The sequence below is a fragment of the Varroa destructor genome, unplaced genomic scaffold (genome assembly GCF_002443255.2).
Source record: "Varroa destructor unplaced genomic scaffold, Vdes_3.0 BEIS01000005.1, whole genome shotgun sequence".
In the NCBI taxonomy this organism is placed as follows: Eukaryota; Metazoa; Arthropoda; class Arachnida; order Mesostigmata; family Varroidae; genus Varroa; species Varroa destructor.
This window is the reverse complement of record NW_019211458.1, coordinates 28,013,469-28,035,972: the sequence shown is the minus strand read 5'-3', so window position 1 is coordinate 28,035,972 and position 22,504 is coordinate 28,013,469. Positions and strand designations below refer to the sequence as shown.

The 22,504-nt window shown below is 44.0% G+C and overlaps 1 protein-coding gene and 1 long non-coding RNA gene across 2 annotated transcripts in view; both read right to left on the bottom strand.

Moving 5' to 3' along the window:
* Positions 1-22,504, bottom strand: part of LOC111251359 (uncharacterized) — a 327,630-nt gene that overhangs the window by 201,111 nt on the left and 104,015 nt on the right. The gene's annotated exons all lie outside the window — the stretch shown is intronic.
* Positions 1-22,504, bottom strand: part of LOC147755499 (uncharacterized) — a 79,789-nt gene that overhangs the window by 25,205 nt on the left and 32,080 nt on the right. The window lies entirely within an intron of this gene.

Genomic DNA, 22,504 nt, shown 5'->3' with positions numbered 1-22,504 from the left:
AAGGGGTTTGATGGATGGTTCCCACCAAGAAACGTATAAAGTATAAAACTGCGGGATAGTAATAGAAATATGCGCTTACTGCTGTCCGATGCGTGATAATGTCTCAGCATAAAATTAGTTGCTCAGAGCTGATTTTCCTTCGTTTCTTTCTGTGTTCTGGGTCAGTGTTTAGGTCGCCCATTTGCTTGCGTGTCTTCCGCCAGCCTGTTCGATCGGAATAAAAAGAAGCAAATAGGGGCGGACGGAAAGAGCAGGAATTATTCAGTCTTTGAGTCTGTCAGTAATCGGTCGATTCTTTGACGCATGACACTGTGGCCTGCCTTTCTGCAGCTGCCACTACAATTTCCGCATCGTTTGGCAACGGTATGATCAGTGAATATCGTTGCAAATGAGTACGCTCGCCTTCGGGGTTGTTCTTTTTTGCGTATGGCATTTATAAATATAGGTAGAAGCCTCTTCCTTCTCTGTTTGCGCGCTCCGTTCAGCTGCGCGATGTTCAACGTGCTGCACGTCTGCATGCATGTGAGCTTGTACGTGATTCTCTGGTGTCGGAACATGTGGATGCGTAAACGATTACCGTACTATGGCCATCGGTTGCTTGGTCAGGTGGGCTAACCGGCTGCAGTGAAGGCCGACGGCGACCAAAGACAGGCAAAGGCCGAGTCCTTTGCATGACAAAAACCGCTATAGCAACGACATTAGTAGCAGTACTACCAGCAACAACAGTGGGGCTAATAAACAACGACATAATTGATTAGATATTTAGGTAAGCTCTGCGACACCAACGATAGAAGCAGCCACAGCAGCTAACGTGTACGATATATAGACATATCTAAACTAAGTAGGTTGTATGTACGAGCAAAACGAAAGCTGTCAGTCAAGGCAGTAGACCCGAGTGTGAACCTAGAACCATCGGCACACTGGGCAACGTTGAGCAATGCAACGGGTGAGAACAAAATTGAAGAAGCAAAAGTAAAAAATAAGAAAGCAAAAAATAAAAAGAAAAAAATTTGGCATTGATGATCATGGGAGGAATGACAGAGAAAAATGATATGGGACTATTATTGGTGTTAGTAATCTGTGCACTGGCAAAAGCAGTAGAAAAGCAAGCGACGTAAAATTAGCTCGTAATTTGTAGGTACCTATATACGTTGCTATTTAGTCTAAATATATGGAAAAATGTAGAGTGGCCTATCAATTTTTGCAGCTGGATTGTCTTTGAGTAAGAAAATAACTATCTGAGTAATGTGTGTGTGTATATATATGTAAATTAATTTTTTTTTAATTCAGAAATTTTGCGCAGCTAAGCTTGAACACATGTTAAAATGCGCCTTTCATCGCTAATAATGGGATAACTGTAATCACTATGAAAGATATTGAATGGCGTGAGTGTTCGTACAGACTACTACACACATTGTATGGGTGTACCTCCTGATCGAATCCTCCTGACGAGCACCTGATCAGAAAGTGCTTGGTAGTTCCCTTGGGGGTTTCGGAAAGTAACCGATTTTCTAAGATCGAGTCCGTGATATGTACTGCAGTATCTTTAGTTACAACCTGCGTCATGAGCACGCGAAAAAAAAAGTAGGCTTCCATATTCGAGTAGTCCTTACTTTCCTAAAGACTCTTTGTACAATACTCGCAGATGTATGTTTGGTCGTTCCTGTATTGTCGAGTGACGAAGGATTCAAAATCCAATCCTTTTGGGAAGTTTTGATAAATGTTATAGCACATTAGTACATTACTATTACTATGCAAAGGGTCTAAGCTAAATGCTTAGCGATACATTAGATCTTTAGTTATAGAATAGAACATTAGTTATAGAACAATGATTTCGTAACAAACTCGGTTTGCTTTAACTTAAATGGTACTGAAACAATACCATTTACATTAGTGCAGGTTATAGGGACATCTTCCTATCGTAAACTGAATTGTTTGTAGTAGATTCTGTAATATGTTTAGGCGGTCGATTTCGTAGTATTCGACTGCGTAAATCTTTTATCAGACAGCCGCTTGTGGCAACACTGACAACATACTTCGACGGCGATGCGCTCCAGGCCAGGATGGGTAGCTATCCTTCTTAATAAACTTTCATTTTTACCTCCTTTTCTTCCTCGTCTGTTCGTACATGTCGCGTTGAGGAAGGTAAGCCCATGTAGTCGCCGCAGTTGCTTGGATAACGATCAGATCGATGCGTATCGTCCCTGCTTGAAATGGTTTAGCAACCAGGAACCTCTGTTACCCACCTACGATTTTTCAAGCGTCGTTTGACGGGCGGTGACGCCCGACTTCTCTGTATGCCGTGTGACGGCATCGACACTCACTGCTGAGTCGCACTTCGCCCACTTCTAAAGTCTTTGCCCGCGTACTCAGTCAGCTAGTTATCTAGCCGGTGTAATTGATTTGGCACTTTGCATACTGCGAAACTTGCTCGCTGGTTTGCTTCTTCTTTCCTAGCTGCTGCAGCAGTCGGCAGGCAAAAGACCAAGGAAGAAGACATGGACCAAAAAGTTCTCCAATTCTACTCGTTGCATGTTTTTACTCTCAGCAAGGAACAGCAGCAGCCATGGCAGCGGCCGCACACGCCAAAGCAGCAACAGCAGCGGCACGAACACGACCACTAGTTCTGCGCAGGAGAGGGCTTCACATGACTTGAATCTTAACGAAGTGCTTCTGTCACCGAGTACGACCGACCGCCAGTGCAGCTGCAGCTGTTTCGACTCGCTCCGTGATACAGAAGAAGGCGCCGCGGTCGCAGCCATATTCATCACTCATTGCATCGCGTTCATCGCAAGGCAGTACGCGTTCAAGCCGGTACCGACGCCAGCGCCGCCTCTACCTGACCAGTTCGACTTGCTGCCGACATGCCTTTCGTCAGCCTCACTACCGAAGTCCGCGCGGCCATGGCGCACAAGTTTATCATTTTCTTGCACCTTCTCTGGCAGAATGTTTCCGGTTCGTGCGAGTTACACAACGCGAGCATACGTCGGTTGGCAACTAGGTCGGCCTGACTTTTCTGAACCCAATCATTTCACCTTATTCGAGCCTATTCTCGGTACCTCTACAACGACCATTACCATTGTTCCTAGTACTTGTATTACTTGCTTATCAACAGATTTGCGAAGTAGCGTGAAGGCCCTCAGGGGCAGTGCGGATTGAATATTTTGGCGGCATTAGCTTGAGCCAGACGGTCTTCAACGGAACGCGTCTCGTGCTTATCGAAAAAGCACGCTCCAGGCGAAACGGGAAATCTTCATAACATCTTTTTAAGATGCTTGAACTGCGTAAGATGGTAAGGAAGGAAAAGGCGAATAACAGTGCTTCTCCGTTTACATCGGTCTTCACAGCCCTTTGCGAAGTAGGCGTTTGATAGACAGAAGATGTCGGACATTATTAGCAACTATAATCATTACCATATTCTAACTCGATCGGACAATAGAACGCAGAAAGCGGTCCTAACCAGCGGTAAGTTAATGTTACCGAAAAAACGTGTACTTATCGAAAGCACACCATCCCTTTTCCGTGCCAAAAGCGGAGGACGTCACGGAAATTTCTGTGGAAGTCTCGCGCAGGGACTGGCCTCAAATGTCCTTGGGTCATAGGTACTATTATAGCAATAGGAATGGTTTTTGAACCATCTACGAGACTGATACCTCGGAAGATTCCTTAGGTCTCCTGACTGATGCTGAAGGCCAAAGCTAGCCCGCCGACTAGAGTTGACAAAAAAACATCGAATGTTACCCGGCCGAGCTAAGCAAGTCTGCACCCATCGAAGGCCCAAGTTTTCTACTAGCGTTATTCCAGACTTTACATCTTTCTTAGCAGCTGGCGACCAACCTATGATATGCCAAGCGTATGAACTGCGAGTTTACGGCAAAGATAATAGAACACTAGCGTAGTAATCTGCGCAAAAGAAAACACTCACCTTAGCAATGGAGGCACCTGGGGACCTGCGTTCTACGGCTGTTCCTTCCTCTGGAAATTTGACTCCATTGCCTGTTAGAGGCCTTTCGCTTTTTCCTATATACATATACGACGTCCCGTATAGATTGGATAGAGACAGCATAGAGAGTGGAAAAGATATTTTAGGGGAGAGAGGTTGCAGAAACGGTGGTAACATACATCCTTAGTCACCGTTGGAAGACGACCGCAGCAGAGTGTACTGAGCTATGTCTCCTGTAGCTGTTACCATTGGAACGTTGACGCCTTTGTCGGCCTTGCCTACGCTGCGCTGTTATCCAAAGTAACTTGAGTAATTTTCATCATATCACCCACCCATAATTAATATAATTATCAGCTCATGTATGCACGGCTGCCACTGTTCGTATAGGCATGCATGCATATATCCCCGACATACGCTTTCGGATGCTGATGACTCCGAAGCAGTGAACGGAATCGAGTGCTAGTCTTTGAAGCAAAAGAAGCAGAGGACAGAGGTAACGAAGTCTGACTAGGGGAAAATATATATACTATGTTTAATTATTAAGTCTTTATGATTTAGGCGCAGCAGATTTAAATGCCTGAAAACAACGGAACGTGTATAATAATGATTGAAAAGACTTCCTTTAATAGTCGTTTCCATTGGAAAAAGGCATAGACCACACGTTTCGTCAGTTAAACTGAGCATGATTACTACACGATACTGATAATTCATTTATTTCTTTAAACGATCCTTCATACAGTCTTGATTCTTCAGCTTATATCCGCCATGGTGCGACACGTTTCATGAAGCTGGAATAGCACAATGAATCCTACAGCATAGGACAAGCTCCTCGTTTTTATTTTTATTAATCTTAAACAGTAGAAGGATACAAGCAGGTGGATGAAGGACCCATATGAGTGTGCCCAGGCATACCCTTCTAGTCTCTTTGCCGATACCCCTATTCCATTTTTTAGAACTTCCGTTCCCCTTTTCTTCTACGAGGCAATCCTTCCTCCGCAATTTGTCCCTGGAGTGAGCGGTTATTCACACACATAGCCTTCTGAAACGCATCACTTCCTTGCTTGCATGTAGCCGCGATTCTTCTGTATGCTACTACAGGAACAGCAGCGGCGAGGTCAGCGGCGACGCTCGTCGTGTTAACAGCCGGGCATAGGCGGCAGCACTTGCGGACCCCTTATACCCTTCAGTCTGCCGTTTTGTTGCGTTCACAGACTCGCTGCTTTACCTTGTGCAACCACAAAACCCCTCCAAACCCGTCCTCCCGAAGCTATAAGCCGCAGGCCATCTTCGTCGATCGACAATGGCAGTATATTTCCTTTTTACACGACTTGGCAAATCATGCTCCTTCACATTCTTGCGTCTTGAAGGTTCGCAAAAACTTCACGAACGATCCACTTCCACCAAAGCGACTCGATCCTCTGTCTGCTTGGCTTCCTCTTTCCTTCTCTTTCATCGTATCTGCTGCTATTGAAAAAGAGAGGCTTGGTGTCCCCTAACCGTAGCTTGCTCCCGCTTGCCGTTACCCAACACCACTGACGCAGAGTATGCACAAGCCATGAATAAGACGCTCCATCTACGAGCCCAATCCATCGCGCAAAGGAGGGGATCATCGGAACAGGTCACGTCAGCAGCGGCGATGGCAGGAGAAGCAGCAGGGCCGTGAAAGGAGCGGTGTTCGCGGAAACTTGCTTCTCGAACTAAATTCGCCTCGCGCTTCCAGCTCTTTTAGCGCTTGGCCCCCAAACAGCTGAACCTTCTGGGCGCGAAGCTTCTTTTAGGCACTGCTTTTTTTCTCTTTTTTTGCTCTCGCATGCCTGCCTTCGGAAAAATCTCTGAGGAACAGGGAACCATGGGTGATCATGGATCGCAACGGGTGGCATCAGGCGGCGCAGACGACAAAAAGGACAGCGAGCTAGACGATGACGGCCGTGCCTTGGTTTCGATAGGACCAGCTCGTTTTTCGAAACTTTCCTCACGAGAGACAAGCAACGGAACAGATATCTCTGTTCATTCTGGTGCTTGCTCATAGAAAACATTGTCAACCTGGTCTACGAACCCAGACTTAGACAAGTATTAGTCCGTTCAAAAAGCCTGGAGATTGTTTTACAAGTACGTTCGCCAACCACCTCTTGCAAGAAAACGACCGAAGCATAAGAGGAGGAAATTTAGGAGCCGCTAAGGAAACTGTGGGTTATGCGTGTTCTAAATAGAAGTTACGTTATTTTAGGATAGCACAGACGCGTCGGTTTACGTACACTCACGTTAATTAATGAAAGGCCGGAGTTTCTAATATATATTTAGATAGATGTTGTCGAATCTGCCGTTTTTTTTTATTTAACAAGAGTAACTCATGTTGAACTGAGAAGCTCAACGTTCGGTAATATAGAATTTCGCCTAAAGCCAGACAGCGCGTGGCTATTGAGCAGTGTCCGTCCTCTCCCTGACTAGGGCACAATACTTATAACTATTACAAAGAATATTCTTATGTACTTTTGGCTTTTTTCCAAGTTGGAAGGACCGTAACCGGAAGCATTAATCCAATTGGTTTATTTTTTATGATTTTTAGAAGTTTATGTTACTTGACATGAGACACTGTGCATGAATAACATGAAACAGAATCAATTTATGTTTGAGTGTGATAAATGACAACCCGCTGCTTACAAAGTATAGCGAGCCATATAAATAGTAGGTTGAGATGCCAGTTTTCCATACCCTGGAGTTCTACAATATGCATTTCTACAGAATATGTTCCTTTATTTAACCGCGCTCAACTTAAAAGTCCGGCTTCCGCCGTCGATCGATTCAGACCCGGAAGAAGCATCCATATATATATATATATGTATATATATTAGATGCTCTATTTAGCGTACTTCAAGGCAGAGTATTAAAGATATTTATCTAATTTAATGTGAACTTCTTTTGGGTTTTCTATAAAGATGCATTATCTAGTCCGTCTAAGCGAATATTGCATGCTCTATTAATGGTAGAATAAATATTGGGTCCTTTGATAAAGTAAGGTGTATACCTTTTTATATAAGGACATAATGTACATAGGACTGCATTTTTACTAAATTGAGTTAGCAGGGTATGGAAGAGCAGTTATGTACTCATCTTCTTATTTTATACAGGTCTGTATAAATTAACTAGGGCTATACTAGCTTTTAAGTAAAATGTCTTTTACTTGCATTCGTGGTTATTAAATCTGTTGTACGCTAGCTTCAACAGTAAACGTTTTCTGTCAACTATTTTTGTCTGTGTTAGGTTATAGCCTTTCTATGAAAACTTTCGAATCACGTAAATTTCTACAGTGTCAAGTAGTACATCTTTTCGCTGTCGTAATTCGCTAACTACATACGCTAACTACATAGACGAAGTGAGTCACCTGTCACACAAAAGTAAGCGTACTTATCGAGAATATTTTTCACTTACAATTGTGTGACTGAAGCAAATAGTCTTTGCACTCTTCTGTCATTTATCTTAGCTAGTTTGGAACCTATATTACTTCTGGCAGGGGAAGGCTCAAGGCTAACTTTACTACCATCATTATCGTCAGTGTCAAACAAGTAGCTCCTGTTGTGTTCGAGTCTGCCGAACTCCCCAAACTCGTCGACACCTGCATCCTCATTGGCTGATGGGCACCTGCATTGCATCGGTACGAGAGCCCTTCACACCTCTAGAGGCAAAAAAATAAGTCAATCTTATTGGACGCAAGCGGATCTCTGCGACGGCGCCAAAAAAAAAGACGGCCTTTCCTAGACCAATGGCCGGCGCAGTATCAACGCCAGCCCTTGAAGACGGGAGAACGCCGTCTGGACGACGCAACAACAACTAGAACAAAGCCAATAAGGACCATCTCAGTTACTCTAATACCCACGCAGATCAACACCTGGTGGAAGCAAACAACAAGGTTCTATTCTCGTCGCCCCTTGCTACCTCTTACTGGAGCGGTAACAACAATAGTAGCAACAACAACCACATTGAAGCAGGCGCCAATCCTTTCATCACCCCCCGATTACGCTGCCCTCTTGCCCAACGAGCAATGCTTCGCGTTGACATAACGCGAAGGATTGCTCGTTAAGACTATATTAACTCGTTAAGTTATAGTCGCCGACGCGCATGCCGGTAGGGATACGAAGGCACTTCATAAGACAGGCATTTAAGCCATTGCATAGATGCGGTTACCGCGACAGCCGTAACTAATACCAGTCGATCCTTGCAAGCTGCAAACGGCCTGCCTTCCCGCCGCTATTAAAAGGATACCATCGCGTTAGCGACAGCAGCAGCGACTAAAACGCATACGGGGCTACTACGGTACCAGTATAGCCACTTAGAACGACAGCAACCGTAACAAAAAGATCAGCAGCTACGACAACAGATGGAGCTCACAAAACTCATCCTCATTTAGAAGGACATTTCACAGACTTCCCATTGTCTATTGCTGCGCGAACGGCAGCAATATCTGATAAGCTGTGTGCCATCCCTATTATATTAAAAAGTTTCTCTGTGTACCGGAATTGCAGGCCAACAGAAAGAGAGGACCTCGCGCAAAATACACAGATCAGTGCATAAATATGTGCCTAAACTAATAACATCTCTAGTTGCGTCTTCCAGCGAAGCACAATGTCACTGTTTCCTAATACAATTACTGAAGCGGCAACAGCAGTGGCAATTTTTTCTTTATCAATGCATGAGAACATGAATGGCCAGCAGATTAATACACGTAAATAGGTAAAGTCATGTTTCATTATCATACATATATATATATGTGTACCCTGTTCATAGGAGAAGTAAGCAGATAGCACATGCCATCATCTGATACTACCATATAGTACTTGACTTTACATGCGTGCAGTTTGTCTAAGCGAGGCGTCATTGCATCTAAAGGTACATTATATCTTTTAGATAGTTTTGAGTATTCTCCAGCGATTCTTATTTTAAACAGGGGCGGTTTGGTTTAATAATGCAAAGTGCATACGCGTCTGCCATGTATCACGTCCTCATGTGAGCAATCGCAGCATTCTCACAATAGATGCTCGGACTATAAAGGTCTTTTCTCAGAGACTGGCGAAAAAAATGTCCACTTGTGTTTAAATAATTCATCTAAGGGTCATTTTTTATAGTGTAATGAGCCTGAGCGTACGACGTTAGTTTCGGGGTGAACGCATCTACGATCTATTTAGGAAAACTGTACAAAAAAGTAGCTTTATATATTAACATGTATCTACCACCACACCGCTATGATTTGGCCTATTGCTGCGCCTTTTCGCGATTCGAATGCACCGAAACACCATCGCCGTGTCTGCCACATACGCCATTGAATACGTGATGTTGCCAGGAGTATCCCGGACAGACACTGATCCAGAGATCGTCTATCGTGTAGTAGCACTCTAGCGAAGGTAGCCTTAAAAGTGAATTGTTTTTACCCGTATGTATATAATAAGAGTTGAATATTTACGTGACTGTGACACCTCAGCCCCGTGTTACAGGCAACTGCAAACAATAACGTAGCACAATTAGTTAGCCATGTTTAGTTTCGTCTTTGTTTCGTAGAAGTTTACATTGCTATTCACTGTCACACAGTTATACCTCATCTGTGTGTGATAGCGAGGCCTAAACACTTCTACACAAGTATGCAGTCGCCTTTCTCACGCTTTCGTCACTGACCGTCAGATTAGCAATGAATACACGAGCAATGCCCCGTGGACCGGTACGCAGATCGGTCTACAGGGCCACCGATAGGGTAACGAAGGCGTGCATGAACCGACGGAAACAAAATACAGTACATATTGGTGGGTGAGATCTTCTCCGTGCCTTACTGGTCCAACTATGAGTGACCAAGGCTCGTTAGGAAAGTGCCGGATGGAATAGGACTAAACAGACTAAAAGGAGAACAGCGCTGATGGCCACATGCAGGAACTTTCCCTCCGCGCGAAGCAGCAGCCAATCGCTGTAGCGCCATTATAACTATAAGTTCCATATACAGACGAAGCGAAGGAAAGAACGCTCATGGCAAAGCGGCGCTGAAGGGACAAGCATGGAGATAACCGTAGACCTTCGAAGTTAGGCACCTCTGATGGCTGCTGCTGCTGCTACTGTCGGTTTTGGACAATAGCCACAGAATGCTGCCCATTGGTTTCTCTATTCTTAACACCCCCGGGCCATTCATGGCAGGGCTGTACCGATGAGTAAAGTATTACTAGCCATCATTGTACTGGCACCAGCAACAGTGGGGGCAGGCGCAGCTACAGCTGCTGATGTAGAATAGTTTACCGCGGGGTGTACGTAAACTATCCCAGACGATGCTGATGACTCCCCCTCTTATGACCGTTGCTTCAAATCTGGTAGCTTCTCGGGATGGTCGGCCCGTAGCGTTCGTCTACTAGTACCGCCGCCAGTAACCCCAGCGCGACCGCCACAGAGAAAACGGCGAAAGATAAGAAGTCGCCCTCGACTGCTCACATATAGCACAGTGGATGAGAAGAGAAATGCAATCCATAAGCATGTGGAAAGATCATCAGCAGGCGATGAAAAGCAGAAAGAAGAACAGCAGATACTTCATCTAAAATCGTTCCCATCTACCTCGACGATGACGACGGCGACAGAGGCCGCACCAATATGCGCTAGTCTGTGAAGCCATTACAATACACCGTATACCTTTGCGCTCTTTTTCTTTTATTGAAATAGGAGGAAATAGTATGAGAACGGCCGTCTGAGGTCATAATAGTTGCAAAGGTACAAATGACAGAATACGAGTAGGCGAAGGGGGCGCACAGCGAATGGCCACGGAAACTGGTTGGCGATTGACGACCTACCTAATTGCGACAAGTCATGCTTCCCAGTAAATCTATTGTAGACCCATGCGGTTGGTGCTAAACTCAAAATGATGGAGATCGCAGGATCTTTTAGTGCGGCCAACTAGGGCACTCTGGAGCACCCGTCCTTCAGATACTATGTTCAACGCGAGATCAGAGGCAGATATTTTTCGCTCGTTGCCGATATATTAAGCTGAAGAAAGACGGTGCCAAACCTTTTGATATTGTTATTCAATTCTAGCTCGTTTACAAGCACACGGAAATCATTAAACGTGTTGATGAAACATGAAATTATTACTATCCGAAATTACACTTTTCAATTTCTGAACATGACAGCTGAATTGAAATTTTGTAAAATCTTCTGTCTTGGTTGCTTTAAAAAATATAATTTCGAGACAAATATAATTCAGTTTTGCCTACGAGCGAACTTTCCTCGATGAGTCTTGCCTCTAGGTTTTCAATGCTGTTTAAACTGGGTCCCCTTGATGGCTCTTTCGGAACGGCCGAGCGGGTCTTTCAGAATGAAGTTTTATGAACTTTGAGCGTATTAATCAACAAATTATAAGGCAAAAAAGTGCATATGGACATAAAATAACATACATTGCTCTGTTTCTATTAGTTTGCAACTTGATTAACTCGTGTATCCCGGTACGTTTAAAATTCCTGAAGAATTCCAAAAGAATATTCCTTAGCAATTTAAAGTTTCATGGTATTCTATTAATTAAAATGCGGATTAAGATACACAGAGTAACGGTATTATTATGGTAATCTTTGTTGTTAGCAGATTCGGTGAGATCCACACACAGTCTAGGTTCCTTAGCAACCCCGTATGCTGGAGAACGCATATATTTCTCGTTGTTTAATTAGAATGTGACCATGTCAATAGGCAGCTCTAAGTACCATGGGTGCCATGAGCCAACAGTCGGCGATCCAATACGAGACATTGTTCTGATACAGAAATAGAAAAAGAAGCCGTCTGATCATTTAGGTTTCCACATTTACAATAAATCAATCGATGTGTTTCACTCTCTTTTCTATTGGTTCGCATAATAAATAAATAAATATAAAATAAGCGCCCTCTCTGACGCGTCATCTATGCATTATTTCTCCGAATGAATGAACAATCTGTCCCACAGTTATTGGATTTTGGCATCCTATCACATATACATCGTTAGCTTCGTCACTAATATGCCCAGCTATTTATCTTCTTTGATTTCTACTTGGTCTTCTTTCTTCGTGCGATTAACCTCTATGAAAGTTGTGCAAAGTGTTTGTCTTTTCGGTATCTTTATAGTGCTAGTGTCATCGCATCTTGAATGCTCAATAAAATACTCCGTTATAAAAGCACTGTTTAAAGCGCATCAATATAACTTATTTATTTTTATTCTTATTTATTTTATGTTTATTCAATTGCGGGTAAGTGGGTAGCATTCAGATTGCCGTCTAAAGTGTACAAATTGTCGAAACAGACGCTTGCCATTATCAACAACGCATGTGTATTCTCAAACTTTCGACTTTGTAAGTTAAATAGTTGCAATGTGTGAAGGAATTATCTCGGGCTAGCTTGAGAGAGCGTACCATAGCCAACGAACCATAAAAATTTCATTTTGACCTTGTTAAAATGGGAAGCTTCGAGGAATCCTCTGCATCTGCTATACAGTTCTAACAATTTTTTAGTAAAAAAGTAAAGTATCGGCATTGAGGCAAAACAAAATACGTATTTATCCCTGGATGACGGTTTAGTAATAATTTTTAGTATTTTTTGTTTATGATGAATCTCTCAGTACTCCGCTACGGCTATTTGGAGGTAAAACGTATTTCTTTGGTGCAATGCCACGAGTTGATCTTCTATTATAAAGAGGATACGGTGGGTACTGTTTTGCAATAATCTGCTGCGAACCATTTACTTCAACATCACGAATGACAGTTCGTAGAATGTCTTCCTTTTAATATAGTTCACGCAGACCGGGGAGTTATTTACCATTTCCAACACAAGTTCTGTCTGCTATGGTGTCCACGACAAAGTCTTAGGGTATTCGAGTTTTTCGATGACGTCAAATGAGCTTAGAAAAGGTATTTGCCTGTCTAAAATTCATCATTTTTGTAAACTTTATATCGTCGTCGTAATTTGACAAGGTTGTTTTTCATCTTTGAAGTTAAGAAACAGTGTATACGAACACATTTTAGCTGCTAAAAATGGCCAAAAGAGGCCTGCGATCGTTTAAATGCGTGTATCTGTGTGAATTTGTGAAACTTTATTCGTGTAAAAACATTAGCCTAAGGCTAATTCTCTATTTGTGAATATTATTTATGCAGAAAAAAGGGGATTGATTTACATGGAAGATTTTCTGGGCGATCTACAAATAGATAAGGAATGACGGCTCCAATTCTACACTGATTGCAAGCTAGAGCTACTACAATAGGCAATTTTGACTCCTAATGATTGAGTAGTAGTTTTGGCTTGGAAATTTCTTTCATTTCGTTTAAGCGCTATTGAGGCTTAGAGGTCCGCGAAGGGTCGAACTCGATCGTTTTTTAGGAGCTCATTAAGCTGTCTTTACCAATTCCTGGTGCCTTTGTGGAATGTTCGTATGCCAAGTAAAAAAAAAAAAACGTCACTCACGTACATTGCCAAATAAGCGCATGCTCTCGGTGGCCTACATTTCTGCTGGATTTGTTTGTCCGCAGATATAATGTACCTAAGATGTTATTGTACTCTGCGTGAACTTTATGGGCATACGGTTTCTCGCCAACCTTGTGTGGTATACTTTTTACTTATGCAGAAGTTCCTAATGTCACGTCCTATGCTGCTTGCAAATGAAATTTTATTAAGGAGACCCGATGCTTCCATAAGGACATGCGAAATCATCGACGTCATCTTGGTTTCCAGCGTCATAACTGTTATATACAGATGATCATCAGATATCGGATGTATACTTAATGATTCCCAAACGCGAAGTTGCACCACTTCCTGTCCAACTTCAACAAGATGTCCAAACTTCATTGTGCTGATATATCTGTGGAGTAGTTTTTATGCATAATTATAGCGTTGTCAGGTATTTTACGTTTTTTCGTTGCGTAACAGAGCAAAGCTAACGACATCGTCGCGCTTGTGACCGTCCTACAGATAGTATCATTCTCATGACAACGATGATCTGTAAATTGTGCATTTTTAATATAAATTCTGTAAGTTTCCACTCTGATTTCGCTTACTTCAAACAGTAGTTAATTATAAATACCGTTCTTATGAGTGTTCTTATTGTCAACTTAATATTCAAACTAATATAATCTAGTAATAAAATGAACTGAGTGTCTTTATGTGCATGGTATCATCCTAGACCTCCCCTAACCGGTACAACTGCAATAATACGTAATAGAGAACGAGTGAAGAGCAAAAGTGCGGCCATATCAGGTAAGAATCCAATCCAACAATCACGTCATAGCAATAAATTTGAAATAGGCATACAGATTCTCTCACAGTGATAGCAATTACGAGCTCATCCGATGGAAAGCAGTAAACATGGAATATGAAGAACGGGGCAAAAATTCTCGGTGCATTAAAGGGGGTAAAAGTCTTCGTTACTACAGCGATCAAGCGCAGTGCTTCAGAATACTTTGCCTTCAAAAACGTTACCATCAGCGTCAGCATCCCATATCCCGACTTACATATCTATCAGGGTTCTGAAGCGAATACTTAGCTAAAAAACTGCATCAGGTACGCCTTTCATCCGTCGCCAAGATGTTACTATGCAGCACGATACAAACACAATGTTGCTACAATGCAACAGACAAACAAAGCCCAAAAAGAGATCACCCCTTTTTGCTTCTGGCGCAACCCCTGTTGCTCTTTTCACCATTTCCGTTACTGCTGCTGCTGCTGCTGGTGCTGCGCTAAAAGAGACAATTTCATGTTCAGAGCCGCATTACGGCCAATCTGAAATCCCACAACTCACAATTGCCGCCTTCGCCCCCATTACGGTTATCCCCTGTAGGGGGTGTTCATCACTGTCTCCGCTTTTATTGTGTGAATGACGCTGAAAACGTCAGGCAAAGGAGAACGGTCGACGCTTCCTCAGTGACCACCACCCTATCTCATCTATTTACACGTGATCATCGCATTTTCTAACTAAATACATTGCTGATCCCACTGCTGCTGCTGCGTATAACGGCGGCAGATAATGTGGTAAACAACTGCGGCTGCTTTAGTCAATCGAAAAATGTCCGTACCAGTCCTCTGTCCATTACAGTCGCAGTCGAAGCTCTTTTCTATTTCTTTTTATTCTTTGTTTCTTTTATGGCTTATTTTCTTCATCCTTCCGGTTCGCACGAAGCCAAGTCAAATAGGTGGGCAAATGTTTTTCAACGAAACGAAACCTTATGTCAGGAAACAGACGCGTCTGCCCGTGCTACCTAAAAGGCCAGTAAGCAGCGCTTGTCGGTGTGTCACTGCTGGTGTTCTAAATTTGGACAGTAGCAGTTGGCGGCAGTATCCCATAGCATTCGATAGCCGACACAAATCAGCAGCAGTAGCAACAGCAGAAGCCGGCCAGGAAGTGGGCAACGACGGCGACACCCGAGACGGTTTCGCGACTCGACTCTACTGGCAAACGCGGTCACGGACAACTCACGAATGGCCAACGGACTTCGAGCAATGCCAATAGACGGAATACACAACTAGGTGTTCACTGATCCGTAATCCCACGGCACCGGGGGTTGCTGGCAAAATTGGCGGGCAAAACTGACAAAGAAGAATTGCGGACAGGGAAAAGGGCCCGAAGGAAGAGAGGACTCTAACTAATTGAATCGCATCAGTCAATACCGTATTCATGGAGCAACGATGAGCGAAACAAATAAGCGCGGACAGCGAAGAGGTATTCGCGGAACGAAAGCAATAATCCAGCTCGGCTTAGCGACGTCAAGGGAAGGTCACTTCAAGGAGTCGAGGGGTAGTTCAGTGCTCAACATACATTTGACTGAGCCGTTATTGCCGGCTGGGGAGCGGTGAAATGATGTAGGTTGTTGTGTAAAGGAAGCAAACTTGCCCGCATCACCGACATTGACTAAGATAGGAGAACGACGCTTAAGCACCCGAAATAGTCGTAAAATCTCCTTAGAGTGAGCATTAATTATGAAAGCAAGCTATTATACTGTACCTATTTGAGCGGGTAAACTATAACTAACTGCTGGCATGCGCCTGGCGATTGCAATAGAGTAAGCTTGTTGGTCCGTTATTTGGCCCGTGTTGTCGTTACTGAATGAAAAAGGAAGGCCAAACACTGTTCATAACATCTGTTGCCTTAACAAGCATACGATATTGTTTATTTCACGTGTAACGTTCCAGTTACGTATGGCTATTATTTTGGGTCGGGGAGTGAGGACCGTATTGGGACTGTGGACGGCCGACAGCTCGGCATTCTGCTTTTTCTCAGACCACGAAGGGCAACGACGACCATGTTAGAATATCAGTCACGAAGGACAAATGTATCTGTCAAACACGAAACGATCGATCGATTTATATTGAAATGACAAATCGCACCAAGAAATTAACATAGTAATCCAGCATCTGCGCCTCGAAAAATGCTTGCGTACGGTAGCATAAGCGACAACGCTCAAATAAAAAAGCGCAAAAATCCTATTACTAAAAATACTTTCGCTACCAATTAAGCGCAATCGCAATTCCCGATAATTATTGCTGAATACAACATTTTATTTAAACTTTGCGGCCTTTTCACGCCCTTCGAACCACTCACAGGTCAAACGAGATTTGCCATGCCATAAAATTATACGGTCACCTGTAACGCAGCGCCTTTTGTGGAAGCCATCTGATGGCTTCCACAGCGGACCAGATGGCCAAATGACCGCCCTCGCCACTAATCGACCAGCGAAATCCCAAACAAAATAACAACTCTGATGTGTTGGTTTCCGCCCAGACCTTTGGCCCTTCCTGTCCTTTCCTAGCCAGCTACTACCGCTTTCGACCAGAACAGCTGCCGCAACAAACCAAACACGACCACCATCGTCTGAAAATGACGACGGACGCTTAAACACTTTGGAGATTCAGTTGCGACAGAATCCTGTTGCAACGTTGTAGATTTCAGCTTCACTGCGCGAACGGCCTGGTGACACAGCGTAAAACCCTGTATAACCTCTCGACAAACACTATAGGCTGACCCGATATGAGAAGTCGGGGTAACACCCGCAACTGTTTTAATGGGGAGCAGCCGACATACCTGGCACGACAAGCGCAACTGTGCAGCAATGAACTCTTGATATACATATGAACCGAGTTCCCGCACCCGCTGGTTGCGTCCTGCCAGGGTGGGTTAGGCATACGACCTCATAATTTCAGCCGTCACTAGCACTAGCATCAAGACAAACATATCTATTGTTAATTCTGCTAAAGTTGGCCACCTACGCGCTCCATAGACGAATGCTGTAGCCAAATTCCAACCCGCGTTTCGTAGTCTGTGCACTAGATTCTGCCCGGCGAACACAAACAAGGGAACCCTCTGACACTGGGGCAACTCGAAAAGGCTTCGCTACCGTGGGCGGGAAGTCGTGAGCGAAACGGAACAAAGATAACGCCTACAAACAGCCGCGGCTTAGAAGGCATCCGGATTCAAGCAGCACAGAACAAGCGCTTTGCTTACTACTACTACATGCGGATTTATACGTGTATGGACTCGCATGTAATGATTCTCTCCGTGTATGTGTATGATGTTATGTCTAGGTGAAACGAAAGAGAAGAAAAATTCAGAGAACTACGGTTCAAGCAGGGTCTACAGAATCAGCAGTTACTGCACTTTTTCTGCTGCGGTGGATAGGATATGTTACCTCTCATTAACTGCACTAACTTCACTTCAGTTCGAGGAAACGAGCGAGGCGGGGGTGTCGGACCAGAAATACGGTGCTATGTGTTTCTCAACGTTCTTCACGCTGTAAGCTTTGCTTTTTTATTTGTACGACTACACTGCCACGGTCCACATTCTGTCTCGTTCACGATTGTTTTTTCGGCCGTCATGATCACCATCGTCATCACAGACATCCTTAAGAAGGAATCGTGATATACTATCAATATGTAATTTTGGAATGTATCGAACAGACACTGCGGACTCCGCGAACAGCAATAGGAAAAATCGTTACGATGAAAAAGCAAACAACCACTTGGTAATTACGTATGAACGCCCTTAACCGGCAAATGTCGGCCAGTCTTCCACCGTTATTTTGACGGCTTGATATCCTTCTTCCTTCCGTTTGTGCTTCGTGTTCGTCGTGACTACCGCCGTCGATGCTTGGAATTGGGCTTGCCAGAAGTACTTAAGAGTACTTCTGTAAGTAGCGTTGTAGACAGTGGCTAAAGAAGACAAGTGCGCTAATGATAAGCACATGAAGCATGACAACAAGCATGTTAGGCCTTGTTCCTTTTTGATAGGCTGCGGCCTGTGCCGGCTAGTGGGGCGCTGGTCTCCGCCGTATTTTTACGCGCTATGCTTTAATTCCAGTTGGCCGTCAATTTGTATGTATTTTCGCGAACAGATTATTGTCGTACAAGCCGCACATACTGCCAAGCATAACCACGTTGATGATCTTGTACGTTACAATTAGACGAGTAACTCGGGGTCGTTTACCCTCGATGGCGATGATGCCTGTTGTGGTCTAGCAGCTTCCAGGTCTCTCAAGCTGTTTTGGGCTCCTGTGCCAATGATGGAAACAGGCCGCTCGAAATTAGCGACCATTGGGAGGCGACTATGAAAAGAGTGCGCCGCTTCTTTTGTGTCATTGCAGATGAATAGACAAACAGAAAGTGCATGTCTGTTCTGCAGTAAGTTGAACAGGGCATCAACCATCAAATGTTGCTGTCAGCTATGCATAGTCTGACGCGATTGTGCCTCCCACAAGCCTCCTTCCTGAACAGCAAGATTCTTGCTACGGAGTAAGAATACACAAGAAATTATTCAGGCGCGTTGGACGTTCTTCTGTACAGTTTAGCCCATCCAGCAAGGAAGGAAAGAGGCCGCGCCGTACAGCGGTGCGCGCTTGTTGACCGATCCTCCGACATCACCATTGTTTTTCTCCACTTTCTAGAGTTATGTCAACGGCCTTTCCACCCACACGCACCAATAACCATACGCACGTATTTTCTATAATTATATAGAGTCGGTAAATGAACACACACTATAAATATAGGCGTTTGACACAAACACAGCGTTCATCGCAACATGTTTTGTAATACATCATCGTGTACACTGTTCAATGGAATTTAGTTCTAACGGCCTTGTCTAGAATCGCCAGAGCAGCCACATAACGAAGCTCAAGTCTACACTTCTGATGTCTAGCCTTGCTTCGAATACTAAAAGAGGTCTGGTATTCAGAGATCAACGGGAACGTAACCGTTCTTAGATTTTCGAACGTTAGCAGTATCTTTTCGCCTCTTTTCGAGCACGAAAAGTGCCATAGAAATGCGTATTTTTCACCGTGGCCCGGTATGATAGTAAAGCTATTAAATGGCAGCCCAAAATGAAGATTGTATCATACAGTGTTGTTCAACAGCTATCATCGGGCCAATTGTACGATTCGGTATCACTGAACACTAAATAGGTTTATCTAGCCTTATTTCGAAGGTAATATTCGATGCGGCATCACGTATTTGTTGCCTAGTGGGGTTGGCTGCATTCTGAGAATCAACGAAAAAGGCTTCAAGCACATTCGAACTGTTCGTGTATATCGAAAATGTAAATGGCACGTCATTACAGAACGGGCGGCTAGAAGGGGTGTAAGATTTTAGCCCCAAGCACCCCTTCCGAAGTTCTATTCAACTAAGCTCTTTACAAACTCGAACAAAAGTTCTCAATCGGTAAAGTCGTTTTCGTGTTTGTTAATCTCTGTCAGTTAGTCCGCAATACAACGGGTTCAATCTTATCATTTCTATTTTCTAACTAAAAGTGTAGTATGTGTGTCAGTATCAAACGATTTCGATTGACCGCATCTATATTATTGCACAAGCGCAAGAAGGCTAATTAGGCAGATGCACACTGCTCCTATGAATAGTACAAACTACGTTGCCTGTACGACCTAGTAGCTTTTCTGGAGCCGCTGTTTGGATCCATTTCTGCAACATGGTATCGTAACGCCTAGCTTCAGGCATTGTATCCTGGCTGGTTTATTATTCGGAACAACCTTTACCTTCGAATTTCTCGGTGGGCTTTCTACATATCTGATATAAAAACCCATCACCTACTGATAAGCCGGCTGTATGTTTCTTTTTTCCTTTTCATGGTTTTTCCTGCCAAAGGTGTCGTCGGACGCAAGTTGTTGTTCTCTCTTCAAACTAACCTAACTATGGCTCCGCATGCGTCATTATGCCACACTATAACGCGCTCACTCAACAACATCGACAACAGTCTAGTCAACAATTGGGGACTTCTCATTGGGGAGCTCAGAAGACATTGACGGAAGGGAGTCGTGTTCTTTGCACTTTGGCGCATAACAAGCGAAAGTTTAACAAGGTGAGATACCATACTGAATCGATTTTGTCAAGCCAACGCGCCTTGCTTACCGCTGCTCCGCCGTGTCTGGCCTGTTCGGTCAGACCTTGCTCCTACCTGCGAAGCTCAGGAGGAACCAGGCTTGCTACAGCTTGTTTGGGTAAGGATGGGACAAAGGCGCGCGCGTTGTCTGTTTTGTACGACAGTGAAATTTACTGGTCCTGCGCTCGACCTGTATTATTGTCTATGTGAATGGCAGAACCCTAATGTTGGATACGGACCGAAGTCGTCAAGTCAATGATGCAGCCGGTCACAGAAAACCTTTCGCAGCGCCTTTCTGAGAGCCTTCCGACTCTGCACAATGGCGAATTGGAGAATAACGCCGCTACTATGGTTTAACGAGGACGCTTCACTGCATCTCTGGCCAAGAGATGCCTGCATGAGATCCGCCCTTTAGAATCTCTGGATAACAAATACCAATAGAAACACGACAGCTCATTCCTGACGTCTTACTACTTCACAGCGTTATCATTATCTAATTAGATGCGTCCTCAGCCGTACGCAAGTGTCGATATACTATAAAGTTTACTGTGCGACAACGTTACCTGAAAAGTCAACGACAGAGAAAGAGCACGCATAACACAATATCATGGTAACCTGTATGTTGACTAAAACTATGTATTCAGGTAGGATACCGCCTAATGAACAAGAATTTTTACAGTAATCATAATAATATATAATGATAGAAAACGTTATCAATGTACCGTACTAGTTCGATGAGGATATAGTGTATAATACGCTAGTGAAAATGTCCCGAGAAAGAGGCCGTTCGCAAAAATCATTGAAGTAACATCTGTGTATGGGACGAGCTGCATGCGACTAAAATTAAGACAAAGGATAAAGAGTTCCGCCTGAACCAAAAAAAAAGGCGAAAGGACACGAAGAAACGCCAGAAAGACAAATTTAAAAAGCTTCTGTTACTAGCAATTGGCTGATCTTCATACATTTAGCTTGTCTTCGATGAAAGAGGAAAAGTTGAATTAACACAGTAGCAAATAAGAATTGGACAGCAACTTGTTCCAGCGCTGCCACGGGCCAGTTGTATCGCATCAGAAGTTTCGCTGCTATTCTATCCTATAGTGGTAAGTGTCAAATATTCTCGCCTCCAGTAACGAAACCGAAAACAACAACCACAGCAGTTGTCACAATTCCAGACAGAGCGAGAGACTGTGTGCCAACAGCGATCTGTAACCGGTAACCGTCAAAATCCACTCTCTTCACAGTCATCACCACTCCATTAGGCCTATCGCAGGCCCGATCCAAAGACTAGAATTTTTCACACTGACTCGGCCAAGGAGTGAAAACGCGGCCGGAAGCGCAAGAACTCCACTTGCTGGTATCGTTGACTGGCTACCGACGATCGGCCAGTTAGCCTTCAGCAAACTAGGGCGGAGACTAGAAAGATGAAGACAGTCAAGGGGGTAGCGGGGCTCTAACTCTGAAGATATTAAAAGAAAAAAACCGAAAAAGAGACAGTACTACCCCTTGCCTTCGCCGCCTACACACATCTAACAGCCTAGGCTAAGACGCAAAAGAACGTGTCTCTGTATCAGTATCATCAATACGCTAACGGAATCGACGGCTTCGTGCTTACCGAGTCTCCGTTGCTACGGGCACTGTCGCGAGGACTGTTTCCATAGTTCAACTACTACTACTATTGTTCGAAGTTGTCGAATTGTCTTTGTTCTACCACTTACGGTTACTACTGCTGATCCTTTTATTGCCAATATAAAGCACTTGCTGTAGCCTTATTGCAAAACCTCTTTATCACCCTAACTAGACGATGGCGATGCTAGCAGGCCCTGTTCCGTATCGTCATGTGTTCGTTGATATGCCATGCCAGGTGCCGAAGATCTGTTGTCGCTGCCGTCATCCATGCCTTGGTCCAATATGTTCAGATCGGATTGGGCAGGCCGGACCTGTCGGTCTTTCTATTCCTTCCCTATGAAACGTAGGCGACAGGCTTCGATCGGCGCAATACGTCAAAGTCAGTTGTTTCGTCGGTGTCGCTTTGATAGTAACAACAGCGCATCGCTCACATTTTCTTTATTCGGTTTGTTCTGGACGGATAAAGAGTGACGAGTGGACCAAAAGTCGCCTAACAATATACCAATGAACCGGACCGCATTTGTCTTTGTACAGGGCTGAAGGGAAATTATTCGATGGCTACGTGAAACGCAGTTATGCGTGCTGATGTTGAACTG